This window comes from Schistocerca cancellata, chromosome 6, assembly GCF_023864275.1.
Source record: "Schistocerca cancellata isolate TAMUIC-IGC-003103 chromosome 6, iqSchCanc2.1, whole genome shotgun sequence".
NCBI classification, from domain to species: domain Eukaryota; kingdom Metazoa; phylum Arthropoda; class Insecta; order Orthoptera; family Acrididae; genus Schistocerca; species Schistocerca cancellata.
In genome coordinates, this window is record NC_064631.1 from 492,027,220 (window position 1) to 492,042,047 (window position 14,828).

Consider the following 14,828-nt stretch of genomic DNA (forward strand, 5'->3'; position numbering starts at 1 on the left):
ACTGTAGGGTTTCTGCTTCATTTGGTGCGTCTCTGTAAAGGTTTTCTTTCCTTAAATTTAATTCAGATGGGTTGCTCCTTTAACTCTGCCTCATCGAAATCCCCAAACTGTGCGACACAACATTCTAGTTAATACAGCACTGAACAATAACTAACAGACGTACAACAGTGAAACTTCCTGCAGTTACACGTTAAATGAAGGCATGTGCAGGGATACGATCGGGATTTCGATCCAACACACCATTGGCGTATAATTACGCAGGTTCCAGAAGTTTTTAAACGGACCTCTTGTATAAGTATAAAACAAGATGATGGCGTACTACTGGAAGAAAATACGTTTTTCGCTATGGAGGGTACTGTTTCTTTTCTGTTCCTTTCTTTTCACGTTTATCAGTTTGACCAAAACTGTTAGAGAGAGGGCTTTATGGATGTGAAACTATTTTACCCACAAGAAAATTTTTGCTCAAGTGAAGTCGTAACAGCAGATAAAAGTTTGAAACCTGGGATGTCATATGACAGGTGGGGGAGAGGGAGAGAGAAAGAGAGAGAGAAGAAAGAAACGTGCAATAACCTGCTGTAATATGCTCAATTCATATGCAACAAGGAAGGGAAATAGGAATACCTTTCTTGCCCTACATCAGTTGCGAGCTACAATAGTAACATGGATGTGTAGATAAACTGGACCAACATCATTCATCATGCAACTTCTTGGAAGTCTAAGGCGTGGATGGATGAAAATGTTTTATTACTTAATTGACGCAGCAGCAGGAAATGCATGAGAGACTACGAATACTAAATCTCTGTCACATCTAAACTTTAGAAGTATTCTGGCCAATGAGTTAAATGGAAAGTTCTGGTCAAAATCGAGAACTGGACCAACATAAGGCCGAAAAGTAGCAATTAACATATCAAAATTTCGGAAAGGTCCACTGGATCCAAGGGATTGGTTCAGGACTGTGACTGAGGATATGCCTACAGCATATATATCAAGACGTGGGCATTTTTCAGTATCCGAAGCAAACTTAAACGTAGTTAGTTAGTACGCACTACTTGCGTTGTAGCTTCGTGCAGACATTGCTTCGAACCATTCCATCAGCGGAACTAAGCAATAGGACAGATCTGCTTTATGATTTAATGTGTTAATATTTTGTATATTGTGAAAGTAAGCATTGTTCATCATAGGCTGCAAGGTATTCTTTATTTGTAGCACAGTTGGCCAATTTCGACTCTGAAGTCATTTTCCAGTACCTATAATAACACATGAGCATGGGGCACTACTACATTAAAATATACGCACTGCGGAATATAATTAAGTATAGCTGTAACTGTGATTGGATTCCACAGAGGAACTCTTACTTATCAATAAACAGTACGCTTTTTGCCCGATGTGTTGTGGTCTACAATCGGAAAAACCATTCCATATGTTCACCCATAAGTGGAGTAATATAGCTGCATAGGAATCTGTGACCCAAAACATCGCACTAAAAACAAATAACCACTTTACCTCATGTGAAAACTGCAAAGCTTCTACGTTCAGACTGTGGCAGGAATCAGCGGCTCTAGCTTCTTAAACTTTTTCTCTAGAATTTTGTCCTCTAGAATCCTATCTTTGAAAAGGCTTATAGTTTCTTCCACCTCTGCCTACGAAACAGATATATCATCATTTATTTTTGTATTTATGTCAGATGTCTCTTCATTTTCTATCTTCCTTTATCGTTATGCATCTCTGTTAAATATTTACCCACGTTAAAAATTTCATTTAATTCCTCTCTCTGCTGTCGTATCATTTCCCAGATTTATTTCTGCAGCCGAGTTGTGTTGTAAGTTTTTAGAAAAGAATTTCCAGTGTTTCTGTTTAAAACGGCTAGCTAGTGATTTTACTCATTGTGGGTTCTTTTGTGATCTTAGTGTAGCGCAACTTTATGCTATCACAGGAAAGGTTCAGTTAATAAAAGGACTAGGTCACAATTCTTTTTCTCTAACATGATTGACTTTATTACAATATAGCTCTCTGAGCAAGTTTCATTCCTTCGTACGTATTAAAAAAAAAGGGGGGGGGGGAGAGAGAGTGAGACCACAGAAGATAAAAGATAAAGTTATAAGACAATGTTTCTAATAAGCACATGACTCTAATTAAATATAGAAATCTTCAAAACATAGTTAAATTCTACAATAGTTCAACAGAGGATTATTAAACAACATTAAACAAACTGGTGGTTTTAAAATTAAGCCACCTCACACGCAACTACAAATGCGTCAATAGATAATGGTTGTAATAGGAGGCATATACTTAAAGCTGGATTACACAGCTTTCCCTTCATTGCACACGAACTGCCGCTCTTCTTACGAGCCCTTTTACCCTCCAACAATCAACAGGCCCAGCTCGCCCGTCTCCTCAGGCAGGTCGTTGTACACACGGGAGTGAACACAAAGTAACAAGACAAGCTTCTAAAACACGCAAACAGACGGTGTTAATTCAACAAACCTCAAAGATATGTTCATACGTGCTTCAGGGAATAAGGCCACACAAAAATGACAATTTAAAATATAGCCTGGAAAACTTCAAACAATCGATTGGTCCAGTAAATAAAATAAAAAACTTTTACCATACTTGATAAACCATCAAAACACCGGCATTTTACTGCTAAGGACATCGATCAGGACTGTCAGTTGGCAATACCCATAGCACAGACTGAAATAACTGACGATAATTTTGAATGAGGCAACAAGAGGCAGCCATACATTAAATCACATTGTTACCACAGTTCATGGGCGGAAATTTTGCTCACCCAAAGAAACCTACCCGTGGTTCCAATGCCGTCGTGAGCAGAAACAAGGCTGTCCACTCAGAGTCCCGTCAACCAATGAACGTTAGAATCGCCAACGCCAGTACTCAGAGTCTCAGTTCTACGCGTTGCTATCTTATGCTGCCGCCCAGCGTGCTTCCAAACACAGTGCATGCGCGACTCACGCCCCTTAGCGGCTCCATGTTCGATCTCTCTCCCCCGGCCTCGCCTCGGGCGCGCGCTATACAGGCAAACTTTACGCCAGACGGGATCGATAACCGCTGGGTCGATGTGCACACATCCCTTAGTAAGACTCGTGTGTTTTGAGTGATTAACATTTCAGAGAAGCACGCCTCTTTCTTTACACTTTTCTTTTGTGAAACTATGGTGTTCTGCTTGTTTTCCACTCTTGCTTTATAATTCGTGTACCTAATGCTTCTTGACCAGTTGCTTCACTACGTTCATTGATTTTCTTCCAACCTCGATGTTCATTATCCTCTTCATTAACGAGTTTATCTTTTATTTCATCTGCTAATCATTTCTGATATAAAAAAATTGTAGTTTTATTACTCTACATTACAGTTATGTTCTTTTAAGATTGTTTCTTTAGCAGTCGGGTTCCTGTCTAGAAGCGGTCTGAATAGACTGTGATCACTCCGCATTTTAGCAGAGTTTAAAGTTCTGTCATCTGGCACTGACTGAGGACTGATGTTGCTGATTCTAACAATGTAATCTAGTGTAGATTGATGACCTCTTTGTTCTGAAAAGTGTTTTTATACTGCTCTTTTATAGTTATAGAAGGGATTACTTATTCTTGGTACGTTGCTTGAGTATAGGCTGATCATAATCTCACCATTATCATTTAGAAAGTCTTCATTAAATCGTTGTTTAACGCCACGAATGAAACTTTTTCAGTACGAGCATTAAAATCCACCGATATAACTGTAAGTTTGTTCGAGGAGATCAGATTAATAACCTCTTGTAACTTGTCAAAGAAACCTGTGTGTCGGTTGTAGGTTTACAATCATTGTGCTGTATGGGTAGCTAACATTCAATCTGTGGTGAGTCAATTTAAGTTTTGGTTAAACTGTTCTTTCAGAGACGTGCCGGCCGCGGTGGCCGAGCGGTTCTAGCCGCTACAGTCTGGAACCGCGCTACCGCCACGGTCGCAGATTCGAATCCTGCCTCGGGCATGGATGTGTGTGATGTGCTTAGATTAGTTAGGTTTAAGTAGTTGTAAGTTCTACGGGACTGATGACCTCAGATGTTAAGTCCCATAGGTCTCAGAGCCATTTGAACTATTTCAGAGACGTGTTGGACCTACCCAATACTATATTTGTATTTCTTGTGTATGAGTGTCCCCACTCCTGCTTTAGCTCTTCTCTACTTCACTACAATTGAGTAGGTACTGGTCATATTCCTTCTGCCCTTTGCCTTTGTTTTTTGTCTCTTGTATGCCACATACTGAAATTTCATGACGTTTCAGTTCTTCTGTAAGCTCTTGACATTTGTTCTGAAAGTATTTTATGTTATATATTGCAGTTCTCTGAATGTCTTTATTTTTCCATATCTTAGACGTATTCCTAGCCTTGGTTGTCATATTTGTAGCCCTCCTTTCCGAGGCAGTACAGATACTTTGAGCAGTGAAAGTACATATATAGGAGGTCCCTGGCCTGGCTGTCGGTGGGTTTGTTTTCCATATTTTCGTGTACCTGGCTTGGCTGCTTTCGCTACAGCGTTGAAGCCCTTTCTTCCCCAGCAGGCTATGTTTTAGAGTGTTGGCTTCCCATACCCTTTGGTGCTCCCACACCGTTCTCTCTGCTGTGCACCAGGATGCGCTGATTTTTTTTTCTTGAGGGATATCTTCCCGTAGCCTTCGGTGATCCAACATACTATTGTACGAGGTAACAGCTCCGAAGGTCTGAGTTGCAGACAGAAAAGGATAGACCCCCTTGAGCCTCGAAACCTATTACCTTTGGGGTCGAAAAAACAACGCTTGGCCAAGAGAGAACGAGAGGAAAGAAACTGAAGCAATTTGACATAAGTAAGTGGAAGTAATGTCAAACTCAGCTCAGAATCCCACTATCACTAATCTATGTACATCGACGATGGGAGCCTCCTAAGGGGCATGATAATGGTTACAACGCCAGTCGGATTCAAATTCTTTTCATTAACTGTAGAAATACCTGTGTGTGTCTTAAAGTACGAAGAATATTCCCATAGTCATAATCAAGGCCTGATAACTTCAAGATATGCAGAACCCATATTTCTAATGCCCAAGGAAAGCTATTTGGTAATATTATCTAAATCATGAAGGTGAACTGAATTAACCACCATCACACGTACCTGAAAAATAATAGCATGTGAAGGAACGTCTGTCAGTACCTGCGTCTTTTGCGATCAAAGAAACATATTTAGAATTTTGATTTCTAATATACCTCAAGTGGCTGTACGTTGTAAAGAGATGCCACAAGTTTCAGCAAGAGGATGCCCAACCGATTTGGCACTCTGTAGTGACTTAATGAAAATAACGATAGAAGGAAAATCGATAGAAGTAGGCTAATAACCCATTATGTTATCATTGGATACAATAAAATAACCTTGCGATTCGATGGGGATATTCTAATCGACTAGTAAAGGGTTTAGGTTTACGACTGTCAAAAGAAATAGCGTTTTCTCTTCTCCTATTTCTTAAACTTTGTTATATCTCAGGAGAGGCTAACATCTTTGAATATACACTACGACAAAGCGAAAAAGTAATGTACGACGTTGCAATCAGCTTCTACTGTAGTAAGTGTTTCCAGCGTGCTAGCTTCCTTCTAGAATGCATAAGCACATAGCCCGATTCATAACTTACGTCGGCGCAGTAACTAAACTGCACCTCGTAAGCAAATTGTAATGGTTCCAACCGAATGTTTATCCATTATAGAATCTGCACCACAGCATGGAAATCGACCACACTCCAAATGCAGCTCCAACAACTAGCACACAGACTCCAATGTCAACAGCACCATAACTTTAACAAGAATGCGATGGAATGGCGAATTGCCTTCCAAACGAGCGGAACCACAGTGCAGCGACGCGAGAACGATTCCCATTCGTCGAAAGCAGAACTGACTCACCAAAGACGAAAAGTGCATGAGTGACTAAGGAAAGAGATTGCCACAGTGCTTGGATTGAGTAACGGAAACTGATTATAACAACCTGCGATCTACTACAAGTGAAATATAGCTGGTAGAAAAAAAGTGCAAAGTCAACAGGCACCTTTCACGGGGAACTCAGCCTACAGATTTTAATAGATTTTTAACTTTTATGTTCTGCTGCCATTTTCTGTAGCAGTAAACTGTTAGGATCGATACGTACCGATATATCAAAACGAGGCACAAACTGTACAGAATAAGTAAATATTAAAATACTAGAAAAGGAGGGGAGTAAGTAAATTCGCCGTTCAGATACACACAACTTTTTTCCAAATCCTGTATGCTGGGTGCTCCACAGCTTATATGTTTTATATTCAGGAAAAGAAATCACTGATGATGGGCTGTGCATGAAAGATAAATACTTCTGAAGTGCAACTCATGCTGCACACGAAGTGATCAATTATCAAACAGAACATTTTCTAAAATGACACAGTATTGCTACCTCTCTACCAGGTGGCGAAGTAATGCTGAAAGGATGGTCCGCTTTGACAAGGCTGAATTGGAAGATGCTGAGACAGCGCTGTCAACATAAAATTGCAGAACATTTCCTAACATCTGCGGATCCTAACTATGTGGGAGGTGCATGGTTGGCGTTACAGAATGCAGTGTTAACGAGTGCGAACGAAGAGTTTATTAGTAGTTTAGAAGTAAACCTTGGTTCGATGAGGAATGTCGGCAGTCTGAAGGGACAAGGTCAGCGAAGAGGCTAATATGGTTAGAACAACTTTCGAAAGATGCAACGATAACTTACAACGAGGCTACGAGTAACACAGATCGGCTCTTAAGGAGGAAGCGACGGAAACACCACAAAAGTCTGGTGATCGCAGTCGAATAATCAATGTTGTCACGCCACTTTTTTCAGGCCAGAGGTGTCTACCGTGAACGTATATTTGTTGTAACGAGTTAGAGTGGTGAAGTGGTTTCGCCATAGGAGCAGGCAAACCTATTTAAAAAACGTTTTCAGAGATTACCAAATCATGACTTTCGAACTTTCGAACTGCAGTGACAACACACATGAGGGTCCAGTTTGATAGAGTGGAAACCCCTAGACCATCAGAGGCAGAAAGCAGTCTTGCACTAAAGGTCCTCAAGAAGAACAATTCTCCAGGAGGTAGTGGTACCACAACTGAGAAATTCCACTTGGGAGGACAAACATTCACGGAGCCATTGAAACAGTTAATGTTTACCATACGGACAGCGGAAATAATTTCTGAAGAACGAAAGGGAGTAATTATATGTCCCAACCTCAAGAAGGGATGCTTAACAAGAATCCAACTACTGACGGATTGCGTTGCTTGGAACTGGTTATAAAATCTTTAAAATGCTGCTGCTAAACCGCATGAAACCTCTGGCTGAAGGAATTATAAGCCTCCATCACTGCGGGTTCGTCCCTGAATGTTTGATCTTGACCACATATTCTCTCTGTGGTAGCTGATAGGAAAATTTTACGAACAGGATCGGGGCTAATACCTTATTTGCATGTTCTTTCGGCGAGTTTATGACAGAACTGTCCGTTTCATGTTATGGAAAACGTTAGAGGAATTTCATATCGCATCGAACTACATCCGCTATTCCCAATGAATTTGTCGCGTACGATTCGGCAACAAATTACTGACACCATTCAGTATTCGAAATGGACTGAGACAAGAAGACACACTAGCACCAATATTCTTCAATTTTTCCTTCAAAGAAGTTAGCTTCGACACTAGTCGAATCAGATAAATGAAGATGGTGGAAGGAGGTACAATCCTGGCATTTGCTGAAAATGTTGCGATACTTGGTGACACCTTTCAGCAAGTATGCGATGATACTTCCCGCTTTCTCCACGGTGCGAAGAAAATTGGGCTGCGGTTGAATGGCGATGAAACCAGAAGCCTGGTGGTATCACGTGTTCAAGCTTTCCTTCCTTCCATTCTTGTTGACGGATATACCTTTGAACGAATTCAGTTACCTGTCTTCCATACTGACTAATAAAAGTGAAGAGGCGAAAGAGGTGCACTGTCGAATAATAAATGCTAATCACGTGTTCTTTAGGCTCAACAACTTATTCACGGTACGACTGATATCAGAAAAGAATGAGATCCACCTGTACAAAACACTAGAAGGGCTAGTACTTTTATATGATTATCAACCTGGGCTTCATTAGCAACAACTGAAGGGACAATCTGGAAGGTACTTCGAAAGATCTGTGGAACCGTCTACAATACCATGGAAGGTAAATGAGAACGTAAAAAGAAGGAAGGCCTGTGTCAGTGGATTGGAAAACCACAAACTGGCCAACATTAGTGAACAAGAGGCTATAGAGATATGTGCACATCCCTCGAGTTGTCAAATCCTCCATTCTCAACATGCTTGGAAATACCCAATTGGACATACAAAAACGCGGTAGAGGGATTGAGAGTTAACGATCCTTAAGGAAGTGAAGCCGACAGCGATGGAAGATGAATCTAGAGACTAGCAAAGGTAAACTGCCACCTGCAGTAGATATCTCCTCTGTTTTAAATGATGATCTGCTTATTAATTTTGCTTTTGTAATGTGTTTCATCCTCCTATAATATTTTAAAGAGTGTTTTTTTTTTCTCTTTTGTTTGACCTGCCTAATGGAGTAAATGATGATGATGACACAGTGTTTCTGTACCTTGTTCGCGGCATGGGCATAGAAATGTGACGTTACAGATTCCACACACCCAGTTTCTTATATTGTACGCGGTCTTTGAGAAAAATTTATGACTCCCAGGTTTCTCCTCTTATTGCGTACGCCAGTAAAAACATTTTCAGCTCTCTGTACATTCTTGTCATTTTATAATGATTCGTCCACTCGTGGTAGAATATTTTATTCCTTTCCAGTTTTAGTGGGTTCCAAATGGCATACCCAAAGCATATTCAGAAACGTCTAGAATGTTACAGAAAACAGTCATTTGCCAGCGATTTATCTTTCATTTGAAGACCTGAAAGTGCAAGCGCTTGCTGAGAAAACTGAGTAAATGGCCGTCAAAGATAAAGGGCCCTTTATTAACTCTATGAGCTCCTATCGAAACATTAGGCATTTTTTAATGATCACTTAGTCCGTGTACATATACAGGTATGGATCGAGACTGAAGTACTTCTGTATTACTTTTTTAATGTATTAAAAATACTTGTACTCCTTGAACCATAGAACTTTTTAGAATAAAACAGGTACGAGTGCAAAAGAATATTTTAATTTTTTTCTGCTGTGCTCATTCTGAAGATTTTTTAGTGCTACGTACATGATGCTCACTGTGCAACAAGTTTTCGTTATAAAAGAATAATGTGTTTGCAATAAAAGTAAAATTATTATAATTAGCTAAAAATTGCTGGTAAGTAGAAAATAAAATAAATTGAAACCAGAATGTATTGGTGTAGTTCCCACAAGTGCGAGAGATTTCTTGTTGTCACTTTCTATAAATCTCACAGTCCGCTCCTTAATATAGAATCGGAATCATGTCATTCCGTGGTCTCTCTCGAAGAGTGTTATTCTTGGGTCAACAGTGGTCGTGCTGTCCCCCTGTGTTGTGTATATCTCAGCATTCCTTGTCCCCTTCTTTTACTTCACTCTCTTTTCTTACACGCATGGTAACTGCTGTCTGAGAATGGAATATACTGTTACAGAAGTGATGATAGACTGGAGCTATGTAGATTGTCCTGAAGAATTTCCCACACCTCAAATTTTATTTCGTACTCACTTTCAACCCAAGGGGGGAGAAGAGGCATTGATAGGCTACCAATCCTGTATCTCCTAAAATCCCCTTGAATAAAGTCAAGATATCCTTTTAATGAATACTTGAAATTTATTGTTAGAAAATTTTCTTTACCGATCGTGATCCTACTACTATTCTTCTATTATTTTGTTTCCTAGCGTGCCTTTATCAACTTTGTCATTTGATATGACATCAATGTCATATTTTCTGTCTTCATTTCCTCTACGGAAAACTTTAGGCTGACCTTCTTCAACGCTTCCAGCCTGTCTCGAGGATCAAATACAAATTTTAGGTGTTTCGTGGCATTATCACATTGCATAAACGTATACACAGGTTCACTGCATGCACATATGGCCAGGTTCAAGGAACTTGTGGCCTGTTGCGTGAATACGCATGTACATCCGCTATTTTTCTTTTAAAAAAGGTCTATTTAAACATGCATTAAATATTGCTGTACGTAATCTTAAAAGAATACATATTATTCTACTCCACACTTTGAAAAAATGAATATCTGAAGCTTCATTACAGATAGGATCAAAATCTCCATTGGGTTCGCCATTTCACGTGTGCTAATTGTATTCTATATGCAATATATACGTTGGCTTAAACCTTAAACTTTATCGTCACCTACTGCAGAACCATACTTCACGGCGGGGTTATGGCCGCTAATATCTCTTCCGCCGTAGTGGTATTTCGTGGAGGAATGCGCAGTTGGTTCGTCCCAACGTAATATAAGGTAAAGGGGTGCAATTTTACGGTCAGTTTTATCTCTCGCTCTTAAAGTGGCTGACTGGTTAGTAGGCTAAATCCTAACGATGTCGTAGTTTGATTACTGCTGTATTCCGACAGTTTTATGGATCATGTGATATGCCATGAAAATATTAAGACTCACAACTTCATATGTTATTTATTCTGGCTGAAGCATCCCTTGTAATTTCAGACGTACTCTTGATATTTCCCGCAGATAAATGTCTGTGTTGCAGAAACGAACCTAACTGTTATGCTACAGTATTATTTCAAGAATTAATAGTACATCTATTGCTGACAAGATGACGGTGGCCGGAACGATCGGAAACCACGCATTCAGAACAAATATACGTGTGGTATTTGCAATCGGAAACTCTGATTACAATGTCAGAAGATGGTAACATCGCAGCAAGTGTTAGCAGTCTGTCCTCTACGGTGAGTACTTATGGCCAACGTCGCAACACTACAGATTTTTGGGAATACACAGATATGGTGATAATTCTTTAGGGTAGCAGGTCAGTATATCCCCTAAAAGACTGAATCCTTGCAATGAAAGTAAAGAGTAATGTTGACCCGAGCACTACATACAATTTGAAACAAAATTATTTTATCAATGAGCAATACACTATAACCAGAAATTACTCTCGAGATTATAGACAAGATGAGTTAGTTTCACATATAAAACTCATTTATGCAGCCCTCTCTTCACAGAGTGCTGCACTTAGGAGAGGTACCGATGTCGGTCGGTGAGGCCTGGCACGAAGTCGGCGTTACAAAATATTCGAAAGGTGGTCTATCGGATTCAGGTCGGGATTCTGTGCAGGCCAGTCCATTACAGGGAAGTTATTGTAGTGTAACCACTCCTCCACAGGCTTGCATTATGGACAGGTGCTCGATCGTATTGAAAGATGCAATCGCTATCCCCGAATTGTTCAACAGTGGGAAGGAAGAAGATGCTTAAAACATCATTGTAGGTCTGCGCTATGATAGTGCCACGCCAAACAATAAGGGATGAAGGCCCCTTCCATGAAAAACAAGGACACACCATAGCACCACAGCATTCGAATTTTACTGTTGGCACTACACACGCTGGCAGACGACGTTCACTGGGCATTCGCCATACCCACACCCTGCCATCGGATCGCCACATTGTGTACCGTGATTTGGCACGCCACACAATTTTTTTCCACCGTTCAATCGTCCAATGTTTACGCTCCTTACACCATGCGATCGTCGTTTGGCATTTGCCGGAGTGATGTGTGGCTTATGAGCAGTCGTTCTACCATGAAATCCAAGTTATCTCACCTCCCGCCTCACTGTCATAGTACTTGAAGTGGACCCTGATGCAGTTTGGAATTCCTGTATGATGGTCTGGATAGATGTCTGCCTTTTACACATTACGACCCTCTTCAACTGTCAGTGGTCCCTGTCAGTCAACAGAATAGGTCGGCCTGTCCGCTTTTATGCTGTCTACATCATCTACATTTATACTCCGCAAGCCACCCAACGGTGTGTGGCGGAGGGCACTTTACGTGCCACTGTCATTATCTCCCTTTCCTGTTCCAGTCGCGTATGGTTCGCGGGACGAACGACTGTCTGAAAGCCTCTGTGCGTGCTCTAATCTCTCTAATTTTACATTCGTGATCTCCTCGGGAGGTATAAGTAGGGGGAAGCAATATATTCGATACCTCATCCAGAAACGCACCCTCTCGAAACCTGGCGAGCAAGCTACACCGCGATGCAGAGCGCCTCTCTTGCAGAGTCTGCCACTTGAGTTTGTTAAACATCTCCGTAACGCTATCACGGTTACCAAATAACCCTGTGACGAAACGCGCCGCTCTTCTTTGGATCTTCTCTATCTCCTCCGTCAACCCGATCTGGTGCGGATCCCACACTGATGAGCAATACTCAAGTATAGGTCGAACGAGTGTTTTGTAAGCCACCTCCTTTGTTGATGGACTACATTTTCTAAGGACTCTCCCAATGAATCTCAACCTGGTACCCGCCTTACCAACAATTAATTTTATATGATCATTCCACTTCAAATCGTTCCGCACGCATACTCCCAGATATTTTACAGAAGTAACTGCTACCAGTGTTTGTTCCGCTATCATATAATCATACAATAAAGGATCCTTCTTTCTATGTATTCTCAATACATTACATTTGCCTATGTTAAGGGTCAGTTGCCACTCCCTGCACCAAGTGCCTGTCCGCTGCAGATCTTCCTGCATTTCGCTACAATTTTCTAATGCTGCAACTTCTCTGTATACTACAGCATCATCCGCGAAAAGCCGCATGGAACTTCCGACACTATCTACTAGGTCATTTATATATATTGTGAAAAGCAATGGTCCCATAACACTCCCCTGTGGCACGCCAGAGGTTACTTTAACGTCTGTAGACGTCTCTCCGTTGATAACAACATGCTGTGTTCTGTTTGCTAAAAACTCTTCAATCCAGCCACACAGCTGGTCTGATATTCCGTAGGCTCTTACTTTGTTTATCAGGCGACAGTGCGGAACTGTATCGAACGCCTTCCGGAAGTCAAGAAAAATAGCATCTACCTGGGAGCCTGTATCTAATATTTTCTGGGTCTCATGAACAAATAAAGCGAGTTGGGTCTCACACGATCGCTGTTTCCGGAATCCATGTTGATTCCTACATAGCAGATTCTGAGTTTCCAAAAACGACATGATACTCGAGCTGTCCGTGGCTCTTCACGTTTCCACTTCACTATTGCATCGGAAACAGTGTACCTAGGGATTTTTGGAAGTATGGAAACCATGTGTACAGAGATATGACACAAGCGACACCCAATCACCCGACCACGTTCAAAGGCCGTGAGATTCGTGGAGCGCCCCATTCTGCTCTGGTGGTGGTTGTTGGGATGTTTAAGGGGGACTAAACAGATGAGGTCATCAGTCCCAATTCTGCTCTCTCACGATGTCAAATGACTACTGAGGTCGCTGATATGGTGTACACTCATACTCCGTTCTCCATGTTTCTCAAAGAAATGAAGCTTCACAGGGTTTGTGCGTTAAACTGAAAAGTGAGAAGACTGATGACAGTGCAATGGAGCCAAGCGTAAACATGAAGTTTTGTTAAGTGTTGAAAAATAAAAGTTAATAGACAGGTATGTGATTTTGTTGCGGCTTTGCGGAAAGAATCCAGAAGCTAAAAATGTGTTTATCCTCCTGGAATCGCTATCTGGGTCGAAAACATGTGTCACAATAGCCACAATGCAGCAGGTGCGACAAATGCATAATTATACAAAATCGGCGTCCGTCTGTGAATAACGTAAGAGGAAATGAGTTTAATGAAGCCAGGTGAGAGATCAAAAGGTCTAAGTTATGTTACGGCTGACAGATCGACTAACTAGAAGTAACTAACAACGATTATTTAACCCGCTTACCGATGTTCTGTCAGCATTGGTGATATGATATGGTGATATAATTGTAATAGGGAAAGGCAATAATTAAGATTAAAATGTAAATCCCTCAACGAAGACAAGATCGTCAGGGTCGGAGAACTTGTGTGAGGACGAATTAACTTATTGAGTGGTAACCTACTCTTGGACGGCTAGTTGTATAAAGCCAACCCCTTACGAAAACCACTATCGATTGTATTGTAAAAAAACATCACGCTCGTTGGCAAACCAGTTTGTGTCACATTTTAACGGGAACAAAGTCTGCTATGGCACTGAAGTATAAATAGATTATGAATGAAACTTTTCTGAATACTTTCCATAGCTCTACATGCGATTCCAAAAGTTTATCGTTGCCACGGGCGGTTACTTAGTAGGAAATGTTAGGAATTTTATTCGTATATTTAGATGACCTTGTATTAAACAGCGCATATTAACTACTCACTGATATATACTATATATTCTCATCACAAAGGGCCTTTTCATGTATCTGCAGTCTCTCCTTCTTCATGCCGTTGACTATGCAGCATTATTGCTTCATCACTTATTCTTTTGACTTATACCTTCTACTGAATACCTTGCTCTTTGAATTCTTTAATTATCTCGCCTAGGTAATATTTATTCTCGTTGTATTAAACATAGAGATTTGAGTTTTAATATTTGTTTACAGAAGCATTTTTCAAATTATAGTTTTTAGTTTCTCTACTGCAAACCTTTCATTTAAATTTATCTTAGAAACATATTTTTCCTGTGTTTGTACACACGTGGCCGACAATAGTTGACATCTGCGTTAGCTTCAAAAATTTTCTGCACGTAAGTTACGCTTACAGTTGAATTTTCTGTTTCAAATTAACTTTGTAGATTTTTTTTCACACTGTATAACACCATTTTGATTGTAGTGAAGTAAAGTAATCACCTTCTCTCTTCCTCTCCCCTCATCTCTCCCTCTC